Here is a 26943-nt window from a genome sequence, read left to right as displayed (position 1 = left end):
GCAAGAAAACTATATTTGATCAATCGAAAAGGTTGTTTTACACAGATTTGCAGAGATCTGGGTTTCATGGGACAGAATTTTATTGCCCCTCCCACTGGCAGGATTTCCGGTTGTACCAAAGTCAACGCACCTTTGAATGGCGCATTTTGCGGCCCCTACCCACTCGCCGCGACAGGACTGTAAAACTCCACCCATAGAATCAGGTACATTACATGATGGGAGGCCAAGCAGCCTACACCAGACAACAAGTAGTAGACATGCTATAGTGTTGCATCTAAGCCTTAGAGCCAAGGTATGGCAGGAAAGCTTCATTAAGGCAGTTTAAATATCTTCGCTGGACCCAGACTTGATCATCAGCCCTGTATTATGTGGTAACTATAAGCTGGATTTGACTTTTAGAGTTATTTAACTCAGATGTTGTCTGGGAAAGGGAAGTCTTGGTGAGTTCACGGGTATTGTATTTTGAAACAAGGAATAGTTTCAACATAAACTGTGTGTGTGTTTAGTTATTCGTGCACGTAAGTGTCTGAGAGTATTGTATTCCTTTTTGTTGTGTATTTTTCTTTTCCAGTAAAATTCTTTAATAATTGTTTGTGTGACGACTGGACTGGTCCTTTGCTGGGTTTTATGTGACTCCTCACAATATTCCAAAAAGACTATCCCCCATGAACCAGTCTTTCAAGTTGCGACACCCTCACAGGTAACCTCAGTCCGATTTGTGACGTGTGCTAGATTTTAAGCAAATGAAAGGGAGGAGAGCATTCGGGAATGTCTGTAATGGGCGAAGGGAGAGATTAACTGACAAAGATTTCTTTTTTTTTAATGCAACCCCTCCCCCCACCCCCTCACACTTGTCCATCTGTCTTTTGTTGGTTAAAGTTGCGACATTTTGTTGCAGTTTCTACAGCTCTAACAAATTCTCCCTCCCTGCAGTTCTGACAAAGTGTCTTTGGATGCAAAAATGTTAACTCTTATTTCTCTCCCAATAGATGCTGGAATTCATGCTGAGTTTTTTTCCGATGTTGTAGCATCTATAAAAGTCATGTTAACATTTCGGAACCCTTCCTCTGAGGGCCAACATGCTATGTTCATGGGCGCGATATTATGTGCTGGCTTTGGAAAGGGTCCAGAGGAGGTTCAAAAGAATGATCCCTGGCATGAAGAGCTTGTCATATGAGGAACGGTTGAGGACTCTGGGTCTGTACTCGTTGGAGTTTAGAAGGGTGAGGGGGGATCTTATTGAAAATTACAGGATACTGCCAGGCCTGGATAGAGTGGACGTGGAGAGGATGTTTCCACTGGGAGGAAAAACTAGATGTGGAGATGCCGGCGTTGGACTGGGGTAAACACAGTAAGAAGTTTAACAACACCAGGTTAAAGTCCAACAGGTTTATTTGGTAGCAAAAGCCACAAGCTTTCGGAGCTTTAAGCTCCTTCTTCAGGTGAGTGGGAATTCTGTTCACAAACAGAGCATATAAAGACACAAACTCAATTTACAGAATAATGGTTGGAATGCGAACACTTACAGCGAATCAAGTCTTAAAGGTACAAACAATGTGAGTGGAGAGAGCATTAAGACAGGTTAAAGAGATGTGTATTGTCTCCAAACAGGACAGCCAGTGAGACTCTGCAAGTCCAGGCAAGCTGTGGGGATTACAGATAGTGTGACATGAACCCAATATCCCGGTTGAGGCTGTCCTCATGTGTGCGGAACTTGGCTATCAGTTTTTGCTCAGCGACTCTGTGCCGTCCAAGCATTCCCCAAGGCGGCCTTCATGACACATGACGACGCAGAGTCGCTGAGCAGAAACTGATAGCCAAGTTCCACACACATGAGGACAGCCTCAACCGGGATAGTGGGTTCATGTCACACTATCTGTAATCCCCACAGCTTGCCTGGACTTGCAGAGTCTCACTGGCTGTCCTGTCTGGAGACAATACACATCTCTTTAACCTGTCTTAATGCTCTCTCCACTCACATTGTTTGTACCTTTAAGACTTGATTAGCTGTAAGTATTCGCATTCCAACCATTATTCTGCAAATTGAGTTTGTGTCTTTATATGCCCTGTTTGTGAACAGAATTCCCACTCACCTGAAGAAGGAGCTTAAGGCTCCGAAAGCTTGTGGCTTTTGCTACCAAATAAACCTGTTGGACTTTAACCTGGTGCAGGAAAAACTAGAACCAGAGGGCACAACCGCAAGCTAAAGGGACGATCCTTTAAAACGAAGATGAGGAGGAATTTCTTCAGCCAGAGAGTGGTGAATCTGTGAAACTCTTTGCCGCAGAAGGCTGTGGAGGCCAGGTCATTGAGTGTCTTTAAGACAGAGATAGATAGGTTCTTGATTAATAAGGGGGTCAAGGATTATGGGGAAAGGGAGGAGAATGGGGATGAGAAAAATATCAGCCATGATTGAATGGCGGAGCAGACTCGATGGGCCGAGGGGCCTAATTCTGCTCCTGTGGTCTTACCACCTGTTTACATCCTGCTGCCACTGCAAGCAAGGACGGAGAATTTGGTGTCCAGCCAAGACTCCATTCCCTGCAGTGGGACCAGAAAATCCCGCAGGCGTAACCAGCTGTAAGATTCCGCCCAGTATCTCTCTCTGCGGTTCCTGACTGACCTGGATCTGACCTGGATGTACTTACAGCATCTTTTTAGTTATGTCTCAGATTTTTCAACACCTACCGCTTTCTTCAAATTTCAATTTATACAGTTTAATTCTGTGAAAGGAAGACGAAAAAAAAATCTATCTTTCTGCATTAGCTAGAATGGGCCAAGTGATTTTTCCTCAATCTTGTGATCTGTGCCATGCTGTTATACCAGTGATTCTGAAGAAAGATCACCCTGGGTGCATGTTATCTCTTGCCATGAAAGATTTTTGATCCAACATCCTTAAAATTCAAAAAACGAAACAAGTCGATTGTGATAAGGATCAGGAAAAGAGTTTAGCAAGTGAACTAGTATATTTAAAAGAAACCCAAAATACTGGAAATCTGGGGTGGGATTCTCCCAAAAAAATTCTAAGAACAAAGAACAAAGAAAATTACAGCACAGGAACAGGCCCTTCGGCCCTCCAAGCCTGCACCGACCATGCTGCCCGACTTATCTAAAATCCCCTACCTTTCCGGGGACCATATCCCTCTATTCCCATCCTACTCATGTATTTGTCAAGGTGCCCCTTAAAAGTCACTATCGTATCCGCTTCCACTATCTCCCCCGACAATGGGTTCCAGGCGACCATCACCCTCTGTGTAAAAGATTTGCCTCGTACATCTCCTTTAAACCTAGTCCCTCGTACCCTAAACCTATGCCCCCTAGTAATTGACTCTTCCACCCTGGGAAAAAGCTTCTGACTATCCACTCTGTCCATGCCTCTCATAATCTTGTAGACTTCTACCAGGTCGCCCCTCAACCTCCGTCGTTCCAGTGAGAAAACACCAAGTTTCTCCAACCTCTGCTCATAGCTAATGCCCTCCATATCAGGCAACATCCTGGTAAATTTTTTCTGTACCCTCTCCAAAGCCTCCACATCCTTCTAGTAGTGTGGTGACCAGAATTGAACACTTTATTCCAAGCATGGCCTAACTAAGGTTCTATAAAGCTGCAACATGACTTGCCAATTTTTAAACTCAGTACCCCGGCCGATGAAGGCAAGCATGCCGTTTGCCTTCTTGACTACCTTCTCCACCCGCATTGCCACTTTCAGTGACCTGTGTGCTTGTACACCCAGATCCCTTTGCCTATCAATACTCTAAAGGGTTCTGCCATTTACTGTATATTTCCTATCTGTATTAGACCTTCCAAAATGCATTACCTCACATTTGTCCGGATTAAACTCCATCTACCATCTCTCCGCCCAAGTCTCCAACTGATCTATATCCTGCTGTATCCTCTGATGGTCCTCATCATTATCCGCAAATCCACCAGCCTTTGTGTCGTCCGCAAACGTACTAATCAATCCAGTTACATTTTCCTCCAAAGTGTCGAATTCACATAGAAACTGGAGTAAATTACGCTGGTCTTTTCAGCGGGAGTTTCAAACTGAATCTCCCACACTCTCTGCAGAGTGCCTCAGCGTGATTCACTCCAGAAACCAGTGGGCGGGGCCTATTCCCGCTGGAGAGGCCGGCAGCATATAACGCTGAGCGGGCCACTGCGCGTGCGCCGATCTGTCAGTGCCGAGATCAGCACACGCGCAGTAGCCCCTATGTTCCGGCCTCCCAATTGCTGGCCAGCTCGATCACTGGCCAGCCCCGCAACCCCCGTATCACCAGCCATTTGATCCCCCCACAGCCCGATCATTGACCCTCGACCCGCAATGCCAAACTCCCCCCCACCCCCCCCCCCCCCGCCACTGCAGCCCCAACTGAACCAGCGAGCTGCCCCCCCACCATCCCCCCACCCCGATGGCCAGCCCCGATCGCTGGCCTCCTTCCCTCCCCCACCAATCTCGACTGCAGAGTGGCAGCAGAACCCCCCACTCCCAGCGATCACCCCCAGAGGCCCCGCCCCCATCAGGCCCCACCTCTTGGAAATGCCCCATGCCCAATGGCGCAGTTCCCAGACTAAAGGGATGATCCTTTAAAACAGAGATGAGGAGGAATTTCTTCAGCCAGAGAGTGCTGAATCTGTTAACGTTTCGGAACCCTTCCTCTGAGGGCCAACATGCTATGTTCATGGGCGCGATCTTATGTGCTGGCCTTGGAAAGGATCCAGAGGAGGGCAGTGCCAAGAGGCTTCCTGGCAAGATGGCAATGCCCAAGGGTCACGCCCCAGGCGCCCGACCTGCTGGGGGGCTTCGATTGCCCTCCCCTTCACTCCAGCGGGGTCAGGTCACCAGCTCCCCATAAGTGAGTGAAATACTCCTGGCAGGGGGGATAGAGGCTAGCGGGCCTGGAGCTTCCAGTCCGGGCTTGCTAATACGATTTAAATTAGAGTTAAATTAGCTGCTGCATATATTAGGCAGCTCCGCGCCGACTTCCAGCCCAAAGCTGATGGTGCCGCAAACCCGGCGCTGGGAGACACATGGAGGCCTGGATGCCCAGCGCTAATCGGCTGGCCCGCTGCGCTCAAAAAGCAACGCAGCGTGATGGGAGAATGAAATCGAACCTGAAAATGCTGGAAAAACCCAGCAGGTCTGGCAGCATCTGTGGAGAGTTTAAGATTTATCGAGATAGCCATATGAACGGAGTGGGAATGGAGGGATACAAAAGAATGGTCTAGTTTGGACCAGGGAGCGGCACGGGCTTGGAGGGCCGAAGGGCCTGTTCCTGTGCTGTATTGTTCTTTGTGCTTTGTTCTTTGAGAGAGAAACAATTGACAGGCAGGATTTTGCACCCCCCCCCCCCCTTCACATGCCCCCCACCCCCCCCACCCCCCCTCCTCCGGTACCCCATTCCCGTTGGCAAGATCTCCCAGTCCTGCCCACCGATGGTGCACCCATGCTGCGGCGTTCCCGGTTATGTGGGGCATATTCAATGAGAAATCCCATTGACTGCAGTGGGACCAGATGATCCCGTCCACTCCAACCCCCACTAGAAACACATTGCGGCGGAGGGGGTGGGTGCAGAAAATCCCGCTCAATGTTTTGAGTCCGTATGATTCAATGCCGGTCAAAGGAAAAGAACGGGCTTTGTTCGTTTCAATGCCTGAACCAAGCCAACGTGCACTGTTGCTAGTGATATCTGTATTGCTGTGTTGGCAGGACCATGTCCCATCAGACATTTAGCCATCTACATTGGTCCTAAACGACGTGAAGATACATTCTGTCAATGCACTTTTTAAAAGCAAACGCCGAAACTGCATTCAAACGGAGGGCTGTCTTTTTGATCACATGAACTGTGCTGCTGCATTATTCCTGTTTGAAACTGTTCAACAGCTGCTAGGAGAGGCAAGGGTACCATAAATAACCTGTATGTCATTAAAGCCACTCGCTGAAGGATATGTGGACAGGAACAGATAATTCATTTGCTTGGACAACCTATTGATAGTTTGGACCGTTCTCTGCCTGAGTCATGGAAAGTTAATGATACACATTAATGTTGATTGGTTTAATTACTGCTGAATCCTGTTTTTGTGCTGTCCCTGTGGAGCAATGTGACCTAATGAGTCTTTTGACTGACATCCATTGCACTGAGGCAGGTAAATCTGAAGCTACAAATTATGGCAAATAATTCATCTTGCTTTTCTGGATCAAAGGCACTGGAGAATATGTACAACGGCGCGGAACGTTTGTGCAATACATTATAGTGTATCTTACTTCTAATTTGTCTTCAATGAGGAATGTCTATTCAGACAGAATGTTTGTTGCACAATTTGCTTAACAGTCTTCAACGGTTAACTGCTTGTTTGTGTGAATAATGTCGGCGAATACACAGCTGGAAGTGCGTTGCAATGCGGAACACATAAAGGGACTTGGATGATATTGTAAAAGTTGTCAATCGCAGCTGAATCCAGATGCTTTATTCCTTAAAGTAGGGATGTCCAAACTGCGCCTCATGAGCGCAGGCAGTCCGAAACACCGCCAACCTGGCTCTCAACTCAATCCCATTTGTACTCCTTTACATGGTTAGTCCTGTTTGAACTTACTGGGCCTGGAGATTTAGAAGGATCTGCTAAGGATGCTTATGTTGGTGGATAAATCCTAACTCAGAGACCTCCGTGTGAGCAACTTGACATACCTGCAAATGAGTGGAAAAGTGGATTCAAATATTATGGCGGGCCTCGAGACTCCACGATGTGGGCCTCTGCATCCAATAACGACAAAATGTTTGCAGAAACTGCCTCTAATATATGTTCGGCGTTGTGTAATATTGTGTATAAAATATCCAGAGCACTTGGAACTAAAATAAAAAGATAAAAGCTTGAAGCTTTGGCATTTTTGTAGGAAACATCTCATGTCACGTCTCTCGGGGGCTCCTCAAAGTGCCTCACATACAGTACATTATTACGCTTTGATGTTATTTAAGCAAGTCCAACAACCACTTTGTATGCATCAAGCTGCCACATGCAGCAATGAGATGAATGACCAGTTGAAGTGCCAGTGGGCTGATTCTCTGCAAATCCCTGCTCTTTAGTTATACGTCAGTATATGCTACATTAAGCAGCGGAATTATTAAATAGCTCCACTGGTCGCTTTTGAAAGAATTAAGTCACTTCCAGTCAACAAGTGTTGGAATCATCAAACATGGGGTTTCAGCTCACAACATTCATCATTCCCTCTTCTTAAAGGAGGCAATGTTGTAAGCACTTATATGCTAATAATTTTATGTCATTCACCAATATTTTCACGTGCCTCAGAATAATATGTTTAAAAGTAAGGATTGTTACATATTTTTAATTTTTTTATGATTCATTTTAGGAATGTGGGATCGCTGGCCAGGCCAGCATTTATTGCTAATCCCTAATTATCTTTCAGAAAGTGGTGGTGAACTGCCATCTTGAACCGCTGCAATCCATGTGGTGTAGGTATACATACTGTGATGTTAGAGAGAAAGTTCCATGATTTTGACCCAGTGACAGTGAAGGAGCGGCGATATTGTTTCAAGTCAGGATGGTGAGTGGCTTGAAGGGAAATAGGTGATAGCAGTCATGGGTTTGGAAGATGCTGCCAATGGAGCCTTGCTGAGATTCTACAGTGCATCTTGTAATGATACACAATGCTGCCACTTTCCAGCAGCGGTGGTGGTAGTAGGGTAAATATTTTGTGGAAGGTGTAGCAATGAAGTGGCGGCTTTGCCTTGGATGCGGTCAACCTTCTTGAGTGTTGTTGGAGCTGCACTCATTCAGGCAAGTGGAGAGTATTCCATTACATTCCTGACTTGTGCCTTGCAGATGGTGGACAGACTTTGGGGAGTCAGGAGGTGAGTTACTTGTTCCGAGACTCCTAGCCTCTGACTTTCTCTGGTACAGCCCCGGGGCAGGATTTTACAGCCTTGCTTGTCCTGAAACCATACAATCCCGCCTGAGGTCAACGGACTTTCCCATGCTCCACCCTTTGTCCGTTCCGATTCCCATAGCACACAGGCCGGTAAAACTCCGGCCACAGTATTTATATGTCTGGTCTAGTTTAGTTTCTGACCAATGGTAACCCCCAGGATGTTGACAGTGTGTGGTTCAGTGACTGTAATGCCATTGAATGTCATAGGGTGATGATTAGATCCTCTCTTGTTGGAGATGGTTATTGCTTGGCATGAATGATACTGCACGGGGATATAAATGAGAAGAACAGATCAGGTGCTGGGAATTCTGTGGAGCATAACTCACCTCCAGACTCCCCAAAGTCTTTCCATCATCTACAAGGCACAAGTCAGGAGTGTGATGGAATACTCTCCCCTTGCCTGGATGAATGCAGCTCCAAGAACACTCAGAAAGAAAGAAAGCAAGAAGAAAGACTTACATGGCTCTGAGTGAAGTACTTAAATCATATCATAAGAGAATTATAGAATCCCTACAGTATAGAAGGAGGCCATTTGGCCCATCATGCATGTACCAACCACAATCCCACCCAGGCCCTATTCCCATAACCTCACACATTTACCCTGCCAACCCCTCCTGACGCTAAGGGTCAATTTAGTATAGCCAATCAACATAACCCGCACATCTTTGAGTGTGGGAGGAAACCAGAGCACCCAGAAGAAACCCACGCAGACATGGGGAGAATGTGCAAACTCCGCACAGACAGTGACCCGAGGCCGGAATTGAACCTGGGTCCCTGGCGCTGTGAGGCAGCAGTGCTAACCACTGTGCCACCGTGCCGCACCTGTATATGAACCCTGGAAAAGAATTGGATATTTCCAAGTTAAGGCACTTTTCCATTTCACACGCACAGTTCTCAAACCATGAGCTCAACTTGCAGCAAACAGGTGACAATACGGATGCAGAAAATTATGAATCTTGAGTCTTGTGGTAGTCCATAAACTTTACAAAGAACAAAGAAAAAAGAAAATTACAGCACGGGAACAGGCCCTTCGGCCCTCCAAGCCTGCCCCTACCATGCCGCCCGACTGAATAAAACCCCCTACCCTTCCGGGGACCCTCTACACCCATCCTATTCATGTATTTGTCCAGACGCCCCTTCAAGGTCACTGTCGTATCTGCTTCCAATTCCTTCCCCGGCACCAAGTTCCAGGCACCTACCATCATCTGTGTAAAAATACTTGCCTCGTACATCTCTTTTAAACTTTGCCCCTCGCACCTTAAACCTATGACCCCTAGCAATTGACTCTTCCACCCTGGGAAAAAGCTTCTGACTATCTTTACATTCCAGTCTCTGTAATCCACATCACAGCTGAGCAGACAAAGGACTGTGAACGAAGCTTAGCCCACCGCGCAAACCAGCCTCCCATCCACTGACTCCACCTACACTTCCTGCTGCCTCGGAAAAGCAGCCAGCGTAATCAAGGACCCCACATACCCTGGACATTCTCTCTTCCACCTTTTTCCGTTGGGAACAAAATACAAAAGTCTGAGGTCACGGACCAACCAACTCAAGAACAGCTTCTTCCCTACTGTCATCAGATTTTTGAATGGATCTATTATATATTAAGCTGATCTTTCTCTTCACCCTATCTGTAACTGCAACACTATATTCTGCACCCTCTCCTTTACTCCTCCCCCTATATACACTATGAACAGTATGTTTTGCCTGTATAGCGCTCAAGAAACAATACTTTTCACTGTATCCCAGTACATGTAGCAATAACAAATCAAATCAAATCAAATCAAAAGACTTTCAGATATTGACACCTGATGCTAAAGTTAAATGAAGAAGTGTAACTCATGGGGCCAGCTCTGCCAAAATTGGACCATTAGTGCTGTTATCCAAGTCTATTATGATTCTGGAACAGGATTGAGTTTAGTAGCTCATAGACCCCATGACATAAAGCGAACAAGTATCAATGAAATCTGTGATCAGATGACTTAACATGACAGTGTATTTTACAGTTGCAATGATAGGACACTACATGACCAGCTGAAGTGCTTTGACCTGACAGGGACAAGGCTTTATTTGGACACGAAATTGGATAATTATGTAGTAATAAATTGGGCTTACAGTATAATTGGATTAGAATATAAATTGCTGAGATAATAAGTAGGTGTCACCGCTCTAACAGTAAGAAAGCAAACATATGATTGTGTACATAACAGCAGACACACTTAATCGCGAAATGGAACACAAGGCAGCAGATAAAAACTTATAAAAGATACCCGATCGCTATATTTCAATCTCATTCTCTCCAAGTAAATACTCCACTAGAGACATTACCTCTATTTTAATGGGTGGTAATCTGCTGATTTTAATTCTTTTAATTCATCTGTATGCCGCCTTCCAGTTTCCTACCCAAAGCCAGCAGGAAGCGAGAGATGGTTAGTAGACAACAAAACAATGCTCTTCTGCCCTCCATACTCTCGCAAGGAAAATCAATTCAAATTATTTATTTGTTAGTGTCACAGGTAGGCTTATATGAACACTGCAATGAAGTCACTGTGAAAATCCCCTAGTTGCCACACACCAGCACCTGTTCAGGTACACAGAGGGAGAATTTAGCATGGCCAGTGCACCTAATCAGCATGTCCTTCAAGCTGTGTGAGGAAACTGGAGCAACCGGAGGAAACTCATGCAGACACAGGGAGAAGATGCAGACTCCGCACAGACAGTGACCCAAGCAGGGAATCGAACCCAGGTCTCTGGCACGGTGCGGCAGCAATGCTAACCATTGTGCCGCCCAGGGTGGAAAGACCTACTGAGGGACCTCTTCAAACTCCAACTCCGCTTCCATTGGTGGACCTGGTGGGAAAGCCACAGCCCCTTCTCTGCTCATTCCCACCGTTAAAATGGCAATTTGACCCTTAGGATGCCACAGGATCATACGTAAAGAAGGATCCCATTGGTTTCCAGGATGTTTCCCTGTTGCCTGCTCAGGGGAGAAAGTTAAGTCCTGAACCTAAAGGATGAGGGAGGATTGCCGGGATAAATTCTGCAGGCAACTTTAACTGCCAGCCAACTTACCCACTGAACATTTCTGGAGTGCTCGGGTGGTTAGTTTAAGTGCACGTCCCTTTAAATTTTCTTGTGGGGCAATTTCAAGGGACCAACTTCAGCATGGCCTGTCTGGGGATTTTTGACCATTCAGCTGAGAGGGAACATGGCTGCCAGTCTGCCACCTACACAGTTTTCAATGTGAAAATATTAGTACATTCTCAGCAACTCTTTGTCAATGCTAACAAACTCTCAGGAATGTCATGCAAATATTCATACAATGCCAGGAATCCTCAGAAAATATTAGAGCTATCCCCATTGTACTAAGTTGATCTTTCTCTACACCCTAGCTATGACTGCAACACTACATTCTACATCCTCTCCTTTCCTTCTCTATGAACGGTACGCTTTGTCTGTATAGCATGCAAGAACCAATACTTTTCACTGTATACCAATACATGTGACAATAATAAATCAAATCAAATCAAAGTCAAATCAATTGGGCAGCACGGAGGCACAGTGATTAGCACTGCTGCCTCACAGCGCCAGGAATCCGGGTTTGATTCCTGGCTTGGATCACTGTCTGTATGGGGTTTGCACATTCGCTCCGTGTCTGCGTGGGTTTCCTCCGGGTGCTCTAGTTTCCTCCAACAGTCCAAAGATGTGTGGGTTAGGTGGATTGGTTGTGGCTAAATTGCCCCTGAGAATATAAAGACTGACAAATCCCCAGGGCCTGATGGAATCTATCCAAGGCTGCTCAGGGAGACGAGAGGTGAAATCGTTGGGCCTCTGACGCAAATGTTTGTCTCGTCACTGGACACAGGTGAGGTCCCAGAGGATTGGAGGATAGCCAATGTGGTCCCGTTATTTAAGAAGGGTAGGAAGGATAACCCGGGTAATTATAGGCCGGTGAGCTTGACGTCCGTGGTAGGGAGGTTGTTGGAGAAGATTCTTAGAGATAGGATGTATGCGCATTTAGAAAGGAATAAACTCATTAACGATAGTCAACATGGTTTTGTGAGAGGGAGGTCATGCCTCACTAACCTGGTGGTGTTTTTTGAAGAAGTGACCAAAATGGTTGACGAAGGAAGGGCCGTGGATGTTGTCTATATAGACTTTAGTAAAGCGTTTGACAAAGTCCCTCATGGTAGGCTAGTGAAAAAGGTTGGATCCCATGGGATAAAGGGGGAGGTGGCTAGATGGGTGGAGAACTGGCTTGGTCATAGAAGACAGAGGGTGGTAGTGGAAGGGTCTTTTTCCGGCTGGAGGCCTGTGACTAGTGGTGTACCGCAGGGCTCTGTATTGGGACCTCTGCTGTTTGTGATTTATATAAATGATCTGGAAGAAGGAGTAACTGGGGTGATCAGTAAGTTTGCGGACGACACAAAACTGGCAGGACTTGCAGATAGTGAGGAACATTGTCAGAGGCTACAGAAGGATATAGATAGGCTGGAAATTTGAGCAAGGAAATGGCAGATGGAGTTCAATCCTGATAAATGCGAAGTGATGCATTTTGGTGGGAATAATGTAGGGAGGAGCTACACGATAAATGGAAGAACCATAAAGGGTGTAGAGACGCAGAGGGACCTGGGTGTGCAAGTCCACAGATCTTTGAAGGTGACGTCACAGGTGGAGAAGGTGGTGAAGAAGGCATATGGCATGCTTGCCTTTATAGGACGGGGCATAGAGTATAAGAGTTGGGGTCTGATGTTGCAGATGTATAGAACGTTGGTTCGGCCGCATTTGGAATACTGCGTCCAGTTCTGGTCGCCACACTACCAGAAGGACGTGGAGGCTTTGGAGAGAGTACAGAGGAGGTTTACCAGGATGTTGCCTGGTATGGAGGGGCTTGGTTATGAGGAGAGATTGGGGAAACTGGGGTTGTTCTCCCTGGAAAGACGGAGGATGAGGGGAGACTTAATAGAGGTGTATAAAATTATGAAAGGCATAGATAGGGTGAACGGTGGGAAGCTTTTCCCCAGGTCGGTGGTGACGTTCACGAGGGGTCATAGGTTCAAGGTGAAGGGGGGGAGGTTTAACACAGATATCAGAAGGACATATTTCACACAGAGGGTCGTGGGGGCCTGGAATGTGTTGCCGGGCAAGGTGGTGGAGGCGGACACACTGGGAACGTTTAAGACTTATCTAGACAGCTATATGAACGGAGTGGGAATGGAGGGATACAAAAGAGTGGTCTAGTCTGGACCAGGGAGCGGTGCGGGCTAATTGTTCCTTGTTTCTCGTTTCAAGGCTTCATTCTATGATCATCTTGCTGGTGCCAGTACAGAGCGAGACTGCGGATAGTTGGGAACCTGTCTCGGGGGCAGGGAATTCATATGGTGTTCGTGGAAGTGGAAATGACTAGGGTTGGGAAGCATTTTCCGATCAGGGCCATTGTGATCTCCTGGACTCGTTTCGATCGCCTCAGGGGGTCGGAGAGGAATTTCCCAGATTTTTTTTCCCCATATTGGCCCTGGGGTTTTCACACTGGGTTTTCGCCTCTCCCTGGAGATCACATGGTCTGGAATGGGGGGGTTGGGGGGGGGTTAATAGGTTGTAATGAACAAAGCGTCGTAGCTGTGAGGGACAGCTCGGTGGATAGGATATTGGTATGTAGATAGGCTGGAAAATTGGGCGGGGATCCTGGATTCAGGATTCAATCCTGGACCGGGGAGCGGCGCGGGCTTGGAGGGCCGAAGGGCCTGTTCCTGTGCTGTATTGTTCTTTGTTCTTTGTTCTAGTGTCAGGGCAACTAGCTAAGGTAAATGCATGGGGTTTGTAGGGGTAGGGCCTGGGTGGGACTGTAGTTGGTGCAGACTCGATGGGCCGAATGGCCTCCTTCTGCACCGTAGGATTCTATGATCTATTCGCAAATAGCAGGGATCAGCCTCTTCTGTGCACTTGTCGCAGGCTTGAATGTTTTCATTCCATCATTTAACCTAAACAGAGGACAATTTTCACGTTGTCTTCTCACCATAATGCTGTGTTTCTTGTGGAGTATTCTTTAAATTGTAAGAAGGTATCAAGTTCAGCATTCCATCCACTCTATTGATTGCTGTTTCTCAGTGACTGAAGTGTTGAAACGACTGAGGCCCTTAGGTCTTATCTGCCACTTATCAGCCCAATACAGATTTTATTTAGCTCATTTTGTCGGTCCTTGGCAGCCTCTTCAGAGTCAACTGCCTCCCACTAGTTTGGTATCATCTGTGAACTTGATGAGTTTGCTTTGAATTTCTAAATCCAGAACATTAATATAAATTAAATCAGTAGGGTTCCCAATACTGCTCCCTGGAGCACTCTGTTCAATGTTTCTTTCCCACCCTGATATCATTCCTAACAAGTGCCCGCTGTTGCCTACTTTCAGCCAATTAATTTACTGCAGATTTTCAGCAGCTTAATTTTATTACAAAAATCACAAAAGATACAAACTGATGAGAGAAGCCTTTCGGTCAGCTTGATGCATCCTTCCATAGAATGCTTTGTCTGCTCTTCCACTGTATCCAACTGTCTTTTAAATGACTCCAATAGTTTTTCCATTCATCTCTTACCCGGACATTTGAGGTAATAATCTCTCCCTGGAACCGGTTTGCACTGGGAAAAAAATTGTGTTGAGGGGTTGGTGTGGACCAATGGGCACCCTAACCCCTCCGGCCTTTTGGTGATTGCAAGAAACTACAAAGGACTGTGAATGTAGCTCAATCCATCACACAAACCAGCCTCTCATCATTGACTCTGTCTACACTTCCAACTAGCTCAGCAAAGCAGCCAGCATAGTCAAGGACCCCAAGCACCCCGGACATTCTCTCTTCCACCTACTTTCGACAGGAAAAAGATAGCAAACTCTGAGATCATGTACCAACCGACTCAAGAACAGCTTCTTCCCTGTTGCCATCAGACTTTTGAATGGACCTGGTGATGACCTTGGTCACAATTCTAAAGGACACACGCAGAGTATACAATGTAAACACCCCTGATACGTATACTTACCTCGTTGGACTTAGGAAGGTTGCAATTTATGTGTCCATTGTTCATGAAGGTAGCAACGCATGTAAAAGTGCTGTTGTCTTCAAACAAATCCAAAATTTGCTAGTGCAATTTGAGCAGCATGGTGGCACAGTGGTTAGCACTGCTGCCTCACAGCGTCAGGGACCTGGGTTCGATTCCTGGCTTGGGTCACTGTCGGTGAGTGGAGTTTGCATGTTTTCCCCATGTCTGAGTGGGTTCCCTCCGGGTGCTGCAGTTTCCCCCCATAGTCCAAAGATGTGCGAGTTAGATGGATTGGCCATGTCAGGGGGACTAGCTAAGGTAAATGCATGGGGTTATGGGGATAGGGCCTGGATGGGATTGTGGTTGGTGCAGACTCGATGGGCCAAATGGCCTCCTTCTGCACTATAGGACTCGATGATTCTGTGATGTCCAATGTATGACTTGTGAGCTTTACACGTTTCAGGAAAAAGGTTTGAAGCTGACAGGGTTATTTGAAGAAGAAAAGTACCCTTTTGGATTGGTCCAGGGACACCTTTGGGAGAGATAAGGTGGGTGGCACAGTGGCAGAGTGGTTCGCACTGCTGCATCACAGCGCCAGGCTCCCGAGTTCGATTCCAGCCTTAGAAGTTTACATGTTCTCCCCACATATCGATTGTGTTTGCATACAATTCTGACGCTGCTGATGCTCCTCATGGATGCCCAATTTTGAGTTGCGAGAATTGTTCTCAATCTATCCCAATTAACATAGTGGTAGTGTCACACAACACGACGGAGGGTTTCCTGAATGTGAAAACGGGGCTTCTGCCCAAGATCTCTGAACGATGCTGTCATGGACTCATGCATCTGAAATGGGTAAATCGGTGAGGACGAGGTCACATAGGTTTTTCCCCTCTTGTTGGTTCTGTCACCACCTTCTGCACACCCAGTCTGGCTGCTATGTCCTTGAGGACTTGCCAACTCAGTCAGTGGTGGTGTTACTGAGCTGCTCTTCGTGATGGACATTGAAATTCCCCACCCAGACTATATTATTGTCCTTTATTCATTTATGGGATGTGGGTACCGCTGGCCAGACATCCTTGCCCCCCTTAGTGCTTCTTTCAATTGGTGCTCAAGATGGAGGAGTACTGATTCATCAGCTGAAGGGGAGGGCAGTAGGTGGTAATCAGCAGGAGGTTCCAATGCCCATATTCAACCTGGTGCCATGAGACATCATGTTGAGGACTCCCATGGCACTTCTCTCCTGACTATATCACTGTGCCATCACCTCTGCTGGGTCTGTCCTGCCAGTGGGACTAACTCACATGAACAGCCACCTCGCAATGAAAATTAGACAGTCTGGGACACTTTATCCCGGGTTTGTGAAATGAGGAATTTTCCTGACTCCACCTCCTGACTCAGGAACAAAAATTCTGACCAGAGAGTCTGCAAAGGGATATAGATAGGTTTTGGTTTCATTTATTATTGTCACATGTATTGGGATACAGTGAAAAGTATTGTTTCTTGTGGGCTATACAAAGCATACTGTTCATAGAGTACATAGAGGAGAAGAAAAGGAGAGGGTGTAGTTACAGATAGAGTGAAGAGAAAGAGCAGCTGAATATATAATAGGTCCATTCAAAAGTCTGATGGCAGCAGGGAAGAAGCTGTTCTTGAATTGGCTGGTATGTGACCTAAGACTTTTGTATCTTTTTCCTGACCGAAGAAGATGGAAGAGAGAATGTCCGGGATGCGTGGGGCCCTTAATTATGCTGGCTGCTTTTCCAAGGCAGCAGGAAGTGTAGGCAGAGTCAATGGATGAGAGGCTGGTTTGCGTGATGGACTGGGCTACGTTCACGACCCTTTGTCGTTTTGGTCAGAGCAGGACCCACCCCAAACTGTGATACAACCAGAAAGAATGCTTTCTATGCTGCATCTGTAAAAATTGGTGAGAGTTGTAGTGGACATGCCAAATTTCCTTAGCCTCCTGAGATGGCCATTCTTAGCTACAGTGTCGGCTTGGAGGGACCAGAACAGGTTGTTGGTCATCTGAACACCTAGAAACATGAAGTTCTCGACCATTTCCACTTCATCCCCATTGATGTAGACAGGGGCACGTCCTCCACTGTGCTTCCTCAGGTCGATGACTATCTACTTCATTCCACTGACATCGAGGGAGAGATTATTGTTGTTGCACCATTTCACCAGATTTTCTCACTTCTCCATCTCATCATTGTTTGTCATCTGACCCATTACCATAGTCTCATCAGAAACTTGAAAATGGAGTTGGAGGGGAATTTGGCCATGCAGTCATAGGTGTATAAGGAGTACAGTAAGGGGCTGAGAACACAGCCTTGCAGGGCACCAGTGTTGAAGATAATTGTGGATTATCGTTGAGGGTAATCATAAGCATACGTGAATGGGCAAAAAAACTTGCAGATGAAGTATAATGTGGGAAAATGTGAGGTTGTCCACTTTTTTTGGGAAGAATGGAAAAGCAAAATGTTATTGCATTGGAGAGAGTGAGTGCGGAATGCTGCAGTGCAGAGAGATCAGCAGGGTGTCCTTGTACATGAATCACAAAAAGTTAGCATGCAGCTACAGTAAGTAATTAAGAAAACAAATTAAATGTTGGTATTTATTGCAAGCAGAGTGGAGTATCGAAGTCGGGAAGTCTTACTACAAATGTACAGGACATTGGTGAGAGCACAGCAAGGGTGTTGTGTATATTTTTGGTCTCCTTAGTTAAGAAGGGATATACTTTTATTAGAGACAGTCCAGAGAATTTTCGCAAAGTTGGTTCCTGGGATGCAGGGGACATCTTACAAAGATAAGTGGAGGAGGTTAATATCAGCCTCCACTCACAGAATGACACAATCTTAAGTGCAGAAGAGGCTCTTCAGCCCATCGAGTCTGCACCAACATGTGAGAACCACCTAACCTACCTCCCTAATCCCATTTGCCAGCACTTGGCCCATAGCCTTGAATGTTATGGCATGCCAAGTGCTCATCCAGGTACTTTTTAAAGGATGTGAGGCAGCCCGCCTCCACCACCTCATTGGAGTTGAGAAAAACGAGAGGTGATCTAATTAAAACATATAAGATTCCGAGGGAACATGACAGGATGGATGTCAAGAGAACTTTTTTCCTCATGGAGGTGTCTTGAGCGAGGGGACACAGTTTCAAAATTAGGGATCTCCCATTGAGGCAGAGATGAACAGGAATTATTTCTCTCAAAGGTTTGTGAGCCTTTGAAATTCTCTTCCCCAGAGAGTAGTTGAAGCTGGGTCATTGAATATAGTCAATGCAGAGTTAGACATTGTTAAACATCGAGGACGTTAAAAGTTACAGGGGGTCAGGAAGGAAAGTGGAGCCACAATCAGATCAGTCATGATCTTAGTGAAACATAAAGCTGGCTCGAGGGACTAAATAGCCGACTCCTGCTCTTGTATCCTATGTTCTCAGGTATCTGAACTGGTCAAAATCAACCTCACTGTTATTCGAAAAAAAATTTTTTATTCATTTGTGGGACATGGGTGTCACTGGCTGGCCAGCATTCATTGCCCATCCCTAGTTGCTCTTGTTCAGAGGGCAGTTGAGAGTCAACCACATTGCTGTGGCTCTGGAGTCACATGTAGGCCAGACCAGGTAAGGACGGCAGATTTCCTTCCCTAAAGGACATTAGTGAAACTGATGGGTGACAATCAACGATGTCTTCCTGATTATCATAGATTCTGAATTCCAGATATATTTTATTGAATTCAAAGACTACCATCTGCCGTGGCGGGATTCGAACCCTGGTCCCCAGAACATTAGCAGAGTTTCTGCTTAATAGTCTAGCAATAATACCACGAGGCCATCGCCTCCCTGAGTCTTGACTTTCCTGATTACCAATTTGCACCTTAACCCTGAGGCATGGTTTAACTTGAAATAATCTTTTCCACTCCTTTGGTTGAGTGAACTTTCAACTCCCCTGCACCATAAATGAGTATAATTGGAGTGTAACAGAGCGGAAACATGGGGGGAGATTTGTCGTGCCCATTCCTTGCTGTACACATCCCATGTTATTTTAGGCAGGTGTCTTTGAATAGCTCAGCGAATAGATGCAGAGAGAAGGAACTTTGTTTCAAAATTTTAATGAGATGGCGTTTCCATCATGTGAATTCCCCCGTTGTTTCCTGGCTTTTATCCATCCCTGGTGATAAAGGGGCCTCCCCACCTCCTTATTTCCTAAGCTATACAGCAGATCTGCCTTCATTCATGAAAATGCCTATATGCACGCCAGGCATTTGAGATTGCCAAGGAGCTGTCAAGTATGCAAGCGTTCATTAAAAGGGACAGAGGAAGGTAAAGTACAAGTCTTGCAATATGCTTTGTGTTTCCTTGCCTGCTTTAGCTTTTCTTTTGGCTCACGCAGTCTATTCCCTCGACTATGCATTCCCCCACATTCCACATCTCAACAATTTTCCCATTCCCGCCCCCACTTGGCAGGTACATTGATTATGTGAGGAACTGTTCATTGTGACCTTTACTACCAGCTACACAGACTCTCACCAGCCATAAAGGGAGCCCTAGTCAAACCGGAGAACAATGCAAGGATCGCTTCTCGGCCTTTTGGCTAAGATGAAACTTAGGATCCAGCATGAGATCAGGTGTAATCTCTGTTCTTGTCAGCTTGGATCTTGTATGTCTCTTGTGGAGAGCATGATTTGCATTCAATCTGAATTTGAATTGGTTTTTGGAGTAAGCAAGGAGATGGACTAATGGACTTGCCGTGTCCACTCTGCGCACGGGCTTTTTTAACTCAAGGAAAGGAATAACATTTTTCTAAAAACAATGGCTGGAATTTTACCGTTCCGCCCACCACGAGAATCGGAGTGGGCGAGGGGCAGAGCATGGGAAGGTCCGTTGACCTCAGAGGGGACGAGTGAGGCCGTAAATGATCAGGATTCGAGAATTTGAATGGACTACATCTTCTTGAACAGTTTCACTAACTTTGAGAACCAAGTTTTGTATTGGGGCTGTGTCCATGCCCTTGCTTGGTTTCCATCCAACTCACAGTCACTGACACCATCTACTGACTGAAACCAGTGACATCCAACGCTCCGTGATGGACGAGAGTCCTGGCATCCCAACACCTGCAGTTCACACGTTCCTTGTTTCAGAACCGAGAACCCAACATTGCCCTTCTGTGTCTCCAGGAAACAGCCAACCTGGTTTGTAGAGACAAGACTTTCACTTCTCCTTCAACAACAGGTCTCACAAATCCAAAGATTCCTGAAGTAAGGAATGATGGAGCCAAGGAAGGAAAACCCTGTGAAGTTTAAAGTTAAAGTTTATTTATTAGTGTCACAAGTAGGCTTACATTAACACTGCAATGAAGACAGCGTGAAAATCCCCGAGTTGCCACACTCTGGCGCCTGTTTGGGTATACTGAAGGAGAATTCAGCATGGCTAATGCACCTAACCAGCACGTCTTTCGGACTGTGGGAGGAAACCGGAGCACCCGGAGGAAACCCATACAGGCACGGGGAGAACGTGCAAACTCCGCACAGGCAGTCACCCAAGCCGGGAATCGAACCCGGGTCCCTGGCGCTGTGACGCAGCAGTGCTAACCACTGTGCCACTCAGCTGCTCATGGACACCAGCCAGGGATTTAAAAGTGAGCCCTGAAACAGGCCATGGTTGACCTCACTGACACGTAGTCAGCAGAAACTCCATCAACACATGCAGGGACAGCAAGACAAGCTAGAATTACGCTTATACATTATACAGACCACAATTCCACTGAGGAAGGAAGCAAGGGGAAATCTAACTGCTGAGCCCTAAGAAATCCATTAAAGGTTTGCAGAGTAGGATATTTTCCTGTACATGCCTCAGAATCCCAGAGCATCCCATTCACTCCCTGACATGGAAACAGCTCCACTCTCTGCAACGTGCTTGCTTCCAGATTAAAAGACAACAGAGAAAGCCTGGGATCATTTACAGAAATATTGAGGTGCACAATAATCCTCCAGAAGCCCACCGTCCGTCTGCCCCATTCGAACTCTGACATTGATCTGTGCAAAGAATAGAACTAATCCTTCCACTTTTTGCATTTTTCCAATTGCCACTTCAGGGGTGTCTGACACCCAGTATTTTTGCTGCGTTCGCACCATTCGACTCTCTCTGCAACTCCCCCCAACCCTCTTCTGAGGCTTCACAGAAGGATAATCAATAGGTATTTGCCATTCCGATGTTATTCCCAGTGATTGGGGACAGTACCCTAAATCAATGGTTCCCAACGGAGTGTCGTGAAGACCCCCACCAAGTGTGCCGCGAAAAAAGATTCAAAATCATTCAAAATTGATGTAATTAAACTAAACCTAACCTTCATCTTCACCTCTGTGGTTTTGCATTGCCAAAGATGTGTGGGTTAGGTTGATTGGCCATGCTAAATTGCCCCTCAGTGTCAGGGTAAATATGTGGGGTTACGGGGATAGGACCTGGGTGGGTTGCAGTCGGTGCAGACTCGATGGGCCAAGTGGCCTCCTTCTGCACTGTAGGGATTGTATGATTCTATCTCCAAGACCTGACGAATCATGGGCCTCCCACGCCTGCACTGGCTGGAAAAGAGTCGCACATGCGTGGTTTAGATTTTCTATGTTGGTCAGGCCTATGCGCATGACCGAAGGGACTTGGAGCTGAAGACAAAGGTCCATAAGACCATAAGACATGGGAGCAGAATTAGGCCACTCGGCCAATCGAGTCTGCTCCTCCATTCGATCATGGCTAATATTTTTCTCATCCCCATTCTCCTGCCTTTTCCCCATAACCCCCGACCCCTTTATTAATCAAGAACTTATCTATCTCTGTCTTAAAGATACTCAATAACGTGGCCTCCACAGCCTTCTGCGGCAAATGGGGTACATGCACCTGCACAAAAAGCAAAATCTCAGAAAAGAGTGCAAAAACATTGGGAGAAACGAGAGATGGAGGGCCAGACTCTCTTTCACCTTCTTCAGGAAAAAGATACACAAGTCTGAGATCAAGTACATAAGAACATACAAACTAGGAGCGGGAGTAGGCCATCAGGCCCCTCAAGGCTGCTCTGCCATTCAATAAGATCATGGCTGATCTTTTTGTGGACTCAACTCCACTTACCCGCCCGCTCACCATAACCCTTAATTCCTTTACTGTTCAAAAATTTATCTAAACTTGCCTTAAAAACATTCAATGAGGTAGCCTCAACTGCTTCACTGGGCAGGCAATTCCACAGATTCACAACCTTTTGTGTGAAGAAGTTCCTCCTCAACTCAGTCCTAAATCAGCTCCCCCTTATTTTGAGGCCATGCCCCCTACTTCTAGTTTCACCTGCCAGTGGAAACAACTTCCCTGCTTCTATCTTATCAATTCCCTTCATAATCTTATATGTTTCTATAAGATCTCCGCTCATTCTTCTGAATTCCAATGAGTATAGCCCCAGTCTACTCAGTCTCTCCTCATAAGCCAACCCTCTCAACTCCAGAATCAACCTCGTGAATTTTCTTTGTTCTTTAGTCTACAAGATTATGAGAGACATGGACAGGGTGGATAGTCAGAAGCTTTTTCCCAGGGTGGAAGAGTCAATTACTAGGGGGCACAGGTTTAAGGTGCAAGGGGCAAGGTTTAAAGGAGATGTACGAGGCAGATTCTTTACACAGAGGGTGGTGGGTGCCTGGAACTCGTTGTTAGGGGAGATAGTGGAAGCGGATAAGGTAGTGACTTTTAAGGGGCATCTTGACAAATACATGAATAGGATGGGAATAGAGGGATACGATCCCCGGAAGGGTAGAGGGTTTTAGTTAATTCGGGCAGCATGGTCGGTGCAGGCTTGGAGGGCCAAAGGGCCTGTTCCTGTGCTGTAATTTTCTTTGTTCTTTGTATCTCCTCTGCACCCCCTCCAGTGTCAGTATATCCTTTCTCAACTAAGACCAAATCTGTACACAGTACTCCAGGTGTGGCCTCACCAGCACCTTATACAGCTGCAACATAACCTCACTGTTTTCAAACTCCATCCCTCTAGCAATGGACAAAATTCCATTTGCCTTCTTAATTACCTGCTGCACCTGCAAACCAACATTTTGTGATTCATGCACAAGGACACCCAGGTCCCTCTGCACAGCAGCATGCTGCAATCTTTTACCATTTAAATAATAGTCCATTTTGCTGTTATTCCTACCAAAATGGATGACCTCACATTTACCAACATTGTACTCCATCTGCCAGATACTTGCTCTCTCAGTTAGACTATCTATATCCCTTTGCAGACTTGCAGCATCCTCTGCACACTTTGTTCTGCCACTCATCTCAGTGTCATCTGCGAATTTTGACACGTAACACTATGCACCTTTATCTTATGTAGCAGTCTTTGGTGCAGCACCTTGTCAAATGCCTTCTGGAAACCCAGATACACCACATCCACAGGTTCCCCATTGTCCAATATGCACGTAATGTTCTCAAAGAATTCCATCAAATTAGTCAAACATGACCTGCCCTTCATGAACCCACGTTGCGTCTTCCCAATGGAGCAATTTATATCCAGATGTCTCGCTATTTCTTCCTTGATGATAGATTCTAGCATTTTCCCTACTACAGAAGTTAAGTTAACCGGCCTACAGTTACCCACCTTTTGTCTACCTCCTTAGGGATGGGATTTACGACCATTTAGAAAGATGCGGATTAATCCAGGATAGTCAGCACGGATTCGTGAAGGGCAAGTCGTGCCTCACAAATTTGATTGAATTTTTTGAGGAGGTAACTAAGTGTGTTGATGAAGGTAGGGCAGTTGATGTCATATACATGGATTTTAGTAAGGCATTTGATAAGGTCCCCCATGGTCGGCTTATGATGAAAGTGAGGAGGTGTGGGATAGAGGGAAAGTTGGCCGATTGGATAGGTAACTGGCTGTCTGATCGAAGACAGAGGGTGGTGATGGATGGAAAATTTTCGGATTGGAGGCAGGTTGCTAGCGGAGTGCCACAGGGATCAGTGCTTGGTCCCCTGCTCTTTGTGATTTTTATTAATGACTTAGAGGAGGGGGCTGAAGGGTGGATCAATAAATTTGCTGATGACACCAAGATTGGTGGAGTAGTGGATGAGGTGGAGGGCTGTTGTAGGCTGCAAAGAGACATAGATAGGATGCAAAGCTGGGCTGAAAAATGGCAAATGGAGTTTAACCCGGATAAATGTGAGGTGATTCATTTTGGTAGAACTAATTTAAATGTGGATTACAGGGTCAAAGGTAGGGTTCTGAAGACTGTGGAGGAACAGAGAGATCTTGGGGTCCATATCCACAGATCTCTAAAGGTTGCCACTCAAGTGGATAGAGCTGTGAAGAAGGCCTATAGTGTGTTAGCTTTTATTAATAGGGGGTTGGAGTTTAAGAGCCATGGGGTTATGCTGCAACTGTACAGGACCTTGGTGAGACCACATTTGGAATATTGTGTGCAGTTCTGGTCACCTCACTATAAGAAGGATGTGGAAGCGCTGGAAAGAGTGCAGAGGAGATTTACCAGGATGCTGCCTGGTTTGGAGGGTAGGTCTTATGAGGAAAGGTTGAGGGAGCTAGGGCTGTTCTCTCTGGAGCGGAGGAGGCTGAGGGGAGACTTAATAGAGGTTTATAAAATGATGAAGGGGATAGATAGAGTGAACGTTCAAAGACTATTTCCTCAGGTGGATGGAGCTATTACAAGGGGGCATAACTATAGGGTTCATGGTGGGAGATATAGGAAGGATATCAGAGGTAGGTTCTTTACGCAGAGAGTAGTTGGGGTGTGGAATGGACTGCCTGTAGTGATAGTGGAGTCAGACACTTTAGGAACATTTAAGCGGTTATTGGATAGGCACATGGAGCACACCAGGATGATAGGGAGTGGGATAGCTTGATCTTGGTTTCAGATAAAGCTCGGCACAACATCGTGGGCCGAAAAGCCTGTTCTGTGCTGTACTGTTCTGTTCTGTTCTCCTTTTTTAAACAGTGGCATCACATTTGCTGTTTTCCAATCTGCAGGAACCACCCCAGAGTCCAGCGAATTTTGGTAAATTACCACCAGTGCATTTGCTATTTCCCCCACCATCTCTTTTGGAACCCTGGGATGCATTCCATCAGGGCCAGGAGACTTGTCTACCTTTAGCCCCATTAACTTGCCAAACACTATCTCTTTCGTGATAATGATAGTTTCTAGGTCCTCACCATAGCCTTCTTGTCATCAGTTTTTCGCATGTCATTTGTGTCTTCCACTGTGACGTACCAACTCATTCAAGAACAGCTTCTTCCCTGCTGCCACCAGACTTTTAAATGGACCTACCATATATTAAGCTGACCTTTCTCTACACTCTATCTGTAACTGTAAAATTTTATTTTGCACCCTCTCCTTTCCTTCTCCCCTATGTACTCTATGAATGGTATGCTTTGCCTGAATAGTGCACAAGAAACAATACAATTCTTGGCTTGGGTCACTATCAGTGCGGAGTTTGCATGTTCGACCTGTGTCTGCCTGGGAATCTCCCAGGTGCTCCAATTTCCGGGCTAGGAGGATTGGCCACGCTAAATTGCCCCTTAGTGTCAGGGGGACGAGCTTGGGTAAATGCATGGGGTTATGGGGGTGGGGCCTGGGTGGGATTGTGGTCGGTGCAGACTCAATGGACCGAGTGGCCTCCTTCTGCACTGTAGGATTCTATGATTCTTCTCACTGTGGCCGAATACATGTGACAATAGTGAAGCAAATCAAATCAAGATGTCAATTTTTTTAAAAAGCAGGCAAGAGGACTGGGAGAAGTTGAAAACAATTAAGGGAAGAAAACCGAGCAATCAGGAAGTGCCTCTCATTTCTTTTTGCAGTATAAAGGTGTGCCATGGCATATAAAAGGTTGGGAACCACTGCCCTAAATGATGAGTGACAGAGAGGGCGGAGTTTTCCTGTACCACCCGCCACAGGAATCGGAGCGGGCAGGACATGGACCATGCAAAGGTGCGTTGATGTCGGGTGGGATTTTACGGTGTTGGGGGTGGGCGCAGCTGGAAAATCACACCCAGAGCATCAGTATAAACTAAAAGTAAATTGGCTGGACAGTAACGAAGGCTTTGCAAAGAAAAAGAACAGCCTCTGTTTGAAGTTGTTGGAAGGTCGGTGTGTGTGGGAGACAGCCATTCATCTGCTCCGTCATCCTCCACCGTTCAATTAATCAGGAGAGGAGAAAAAGTTCAGGTGACCTGATGTCCAAAATAGAATACTTTCATTCCCTTTGCATAAGTGTGTTTCCTGTTGTCTAATTGCGAGTGACATAGGTAACTATGCTTTTTAAAGATAATTATATCACCAGGAACTGCCGGCTTGCAAACTAGTCAGCTCCATTTATGAACAACAGGGCAGAGAATTAGTTAAAGGATCAGAAATAGCAGGAAGGTTTTTCTATGAAAATGCTATTGGAGAGTTTCAAAAGTGCACTTTCCACATTGCACTGCAGAGTTTTAAAGTGCTCAAAAATACCCACTGTGCAAAGGTTGAAGCAGAAATGTAATTTTTAACCACCATTTAGAATCTGGTGGAGCGCCCATCGCTCGAACTCTAGCGACTCCTCCTGTCCCTCTGTAAGTCACTCAAATCCTACTGAAATGGACCGGGTCACACACTCCTTTCAGTTTATGATCTGACCCAGGTTTTATTTAAAATAAACAGAGCTCCGCAAGCTCGACTTGCCAGCTGTTTCACCTGGCCTTCACAGGGGATCCATTAGCTCAAAGTGGGACCATCAGTTTTACCATCCCTTTCAGTCGCACTGATCCACCAAGCAGCCATTTTGAAATGCGGTTGCCATTTGGAGCCCAAAGCTTTTAGTCTTTCAGCCGCCTTTTAATAAGCACGTGCCGGGAACTCAGTTGCCCATTTTTGAACGGAACAGTTGTGCGCTCTTCTCAGAGAAAAAGCACAGAACGAATGAGCACTTTCCTTCACAGAGCCAGTGTCCTTATAGAC

The sequence above is a fragment of the Mustelus asterias genome, chromosome 6, assembly GCF_964213995.1.
Source record: "Mustelus asterias chromosome 6, sMusAst1.hap1.1, whole genome shotgun sequence".
Lineage (NCBI taxonomy): Eukaryota > Metazoa > Chordata > Chondrichthyes > Carcharhiniformes > Triakidae > Mustelus > Mustelus asterias.
This window is presented reverse-complemented; position numbering follows the sequence as displayed.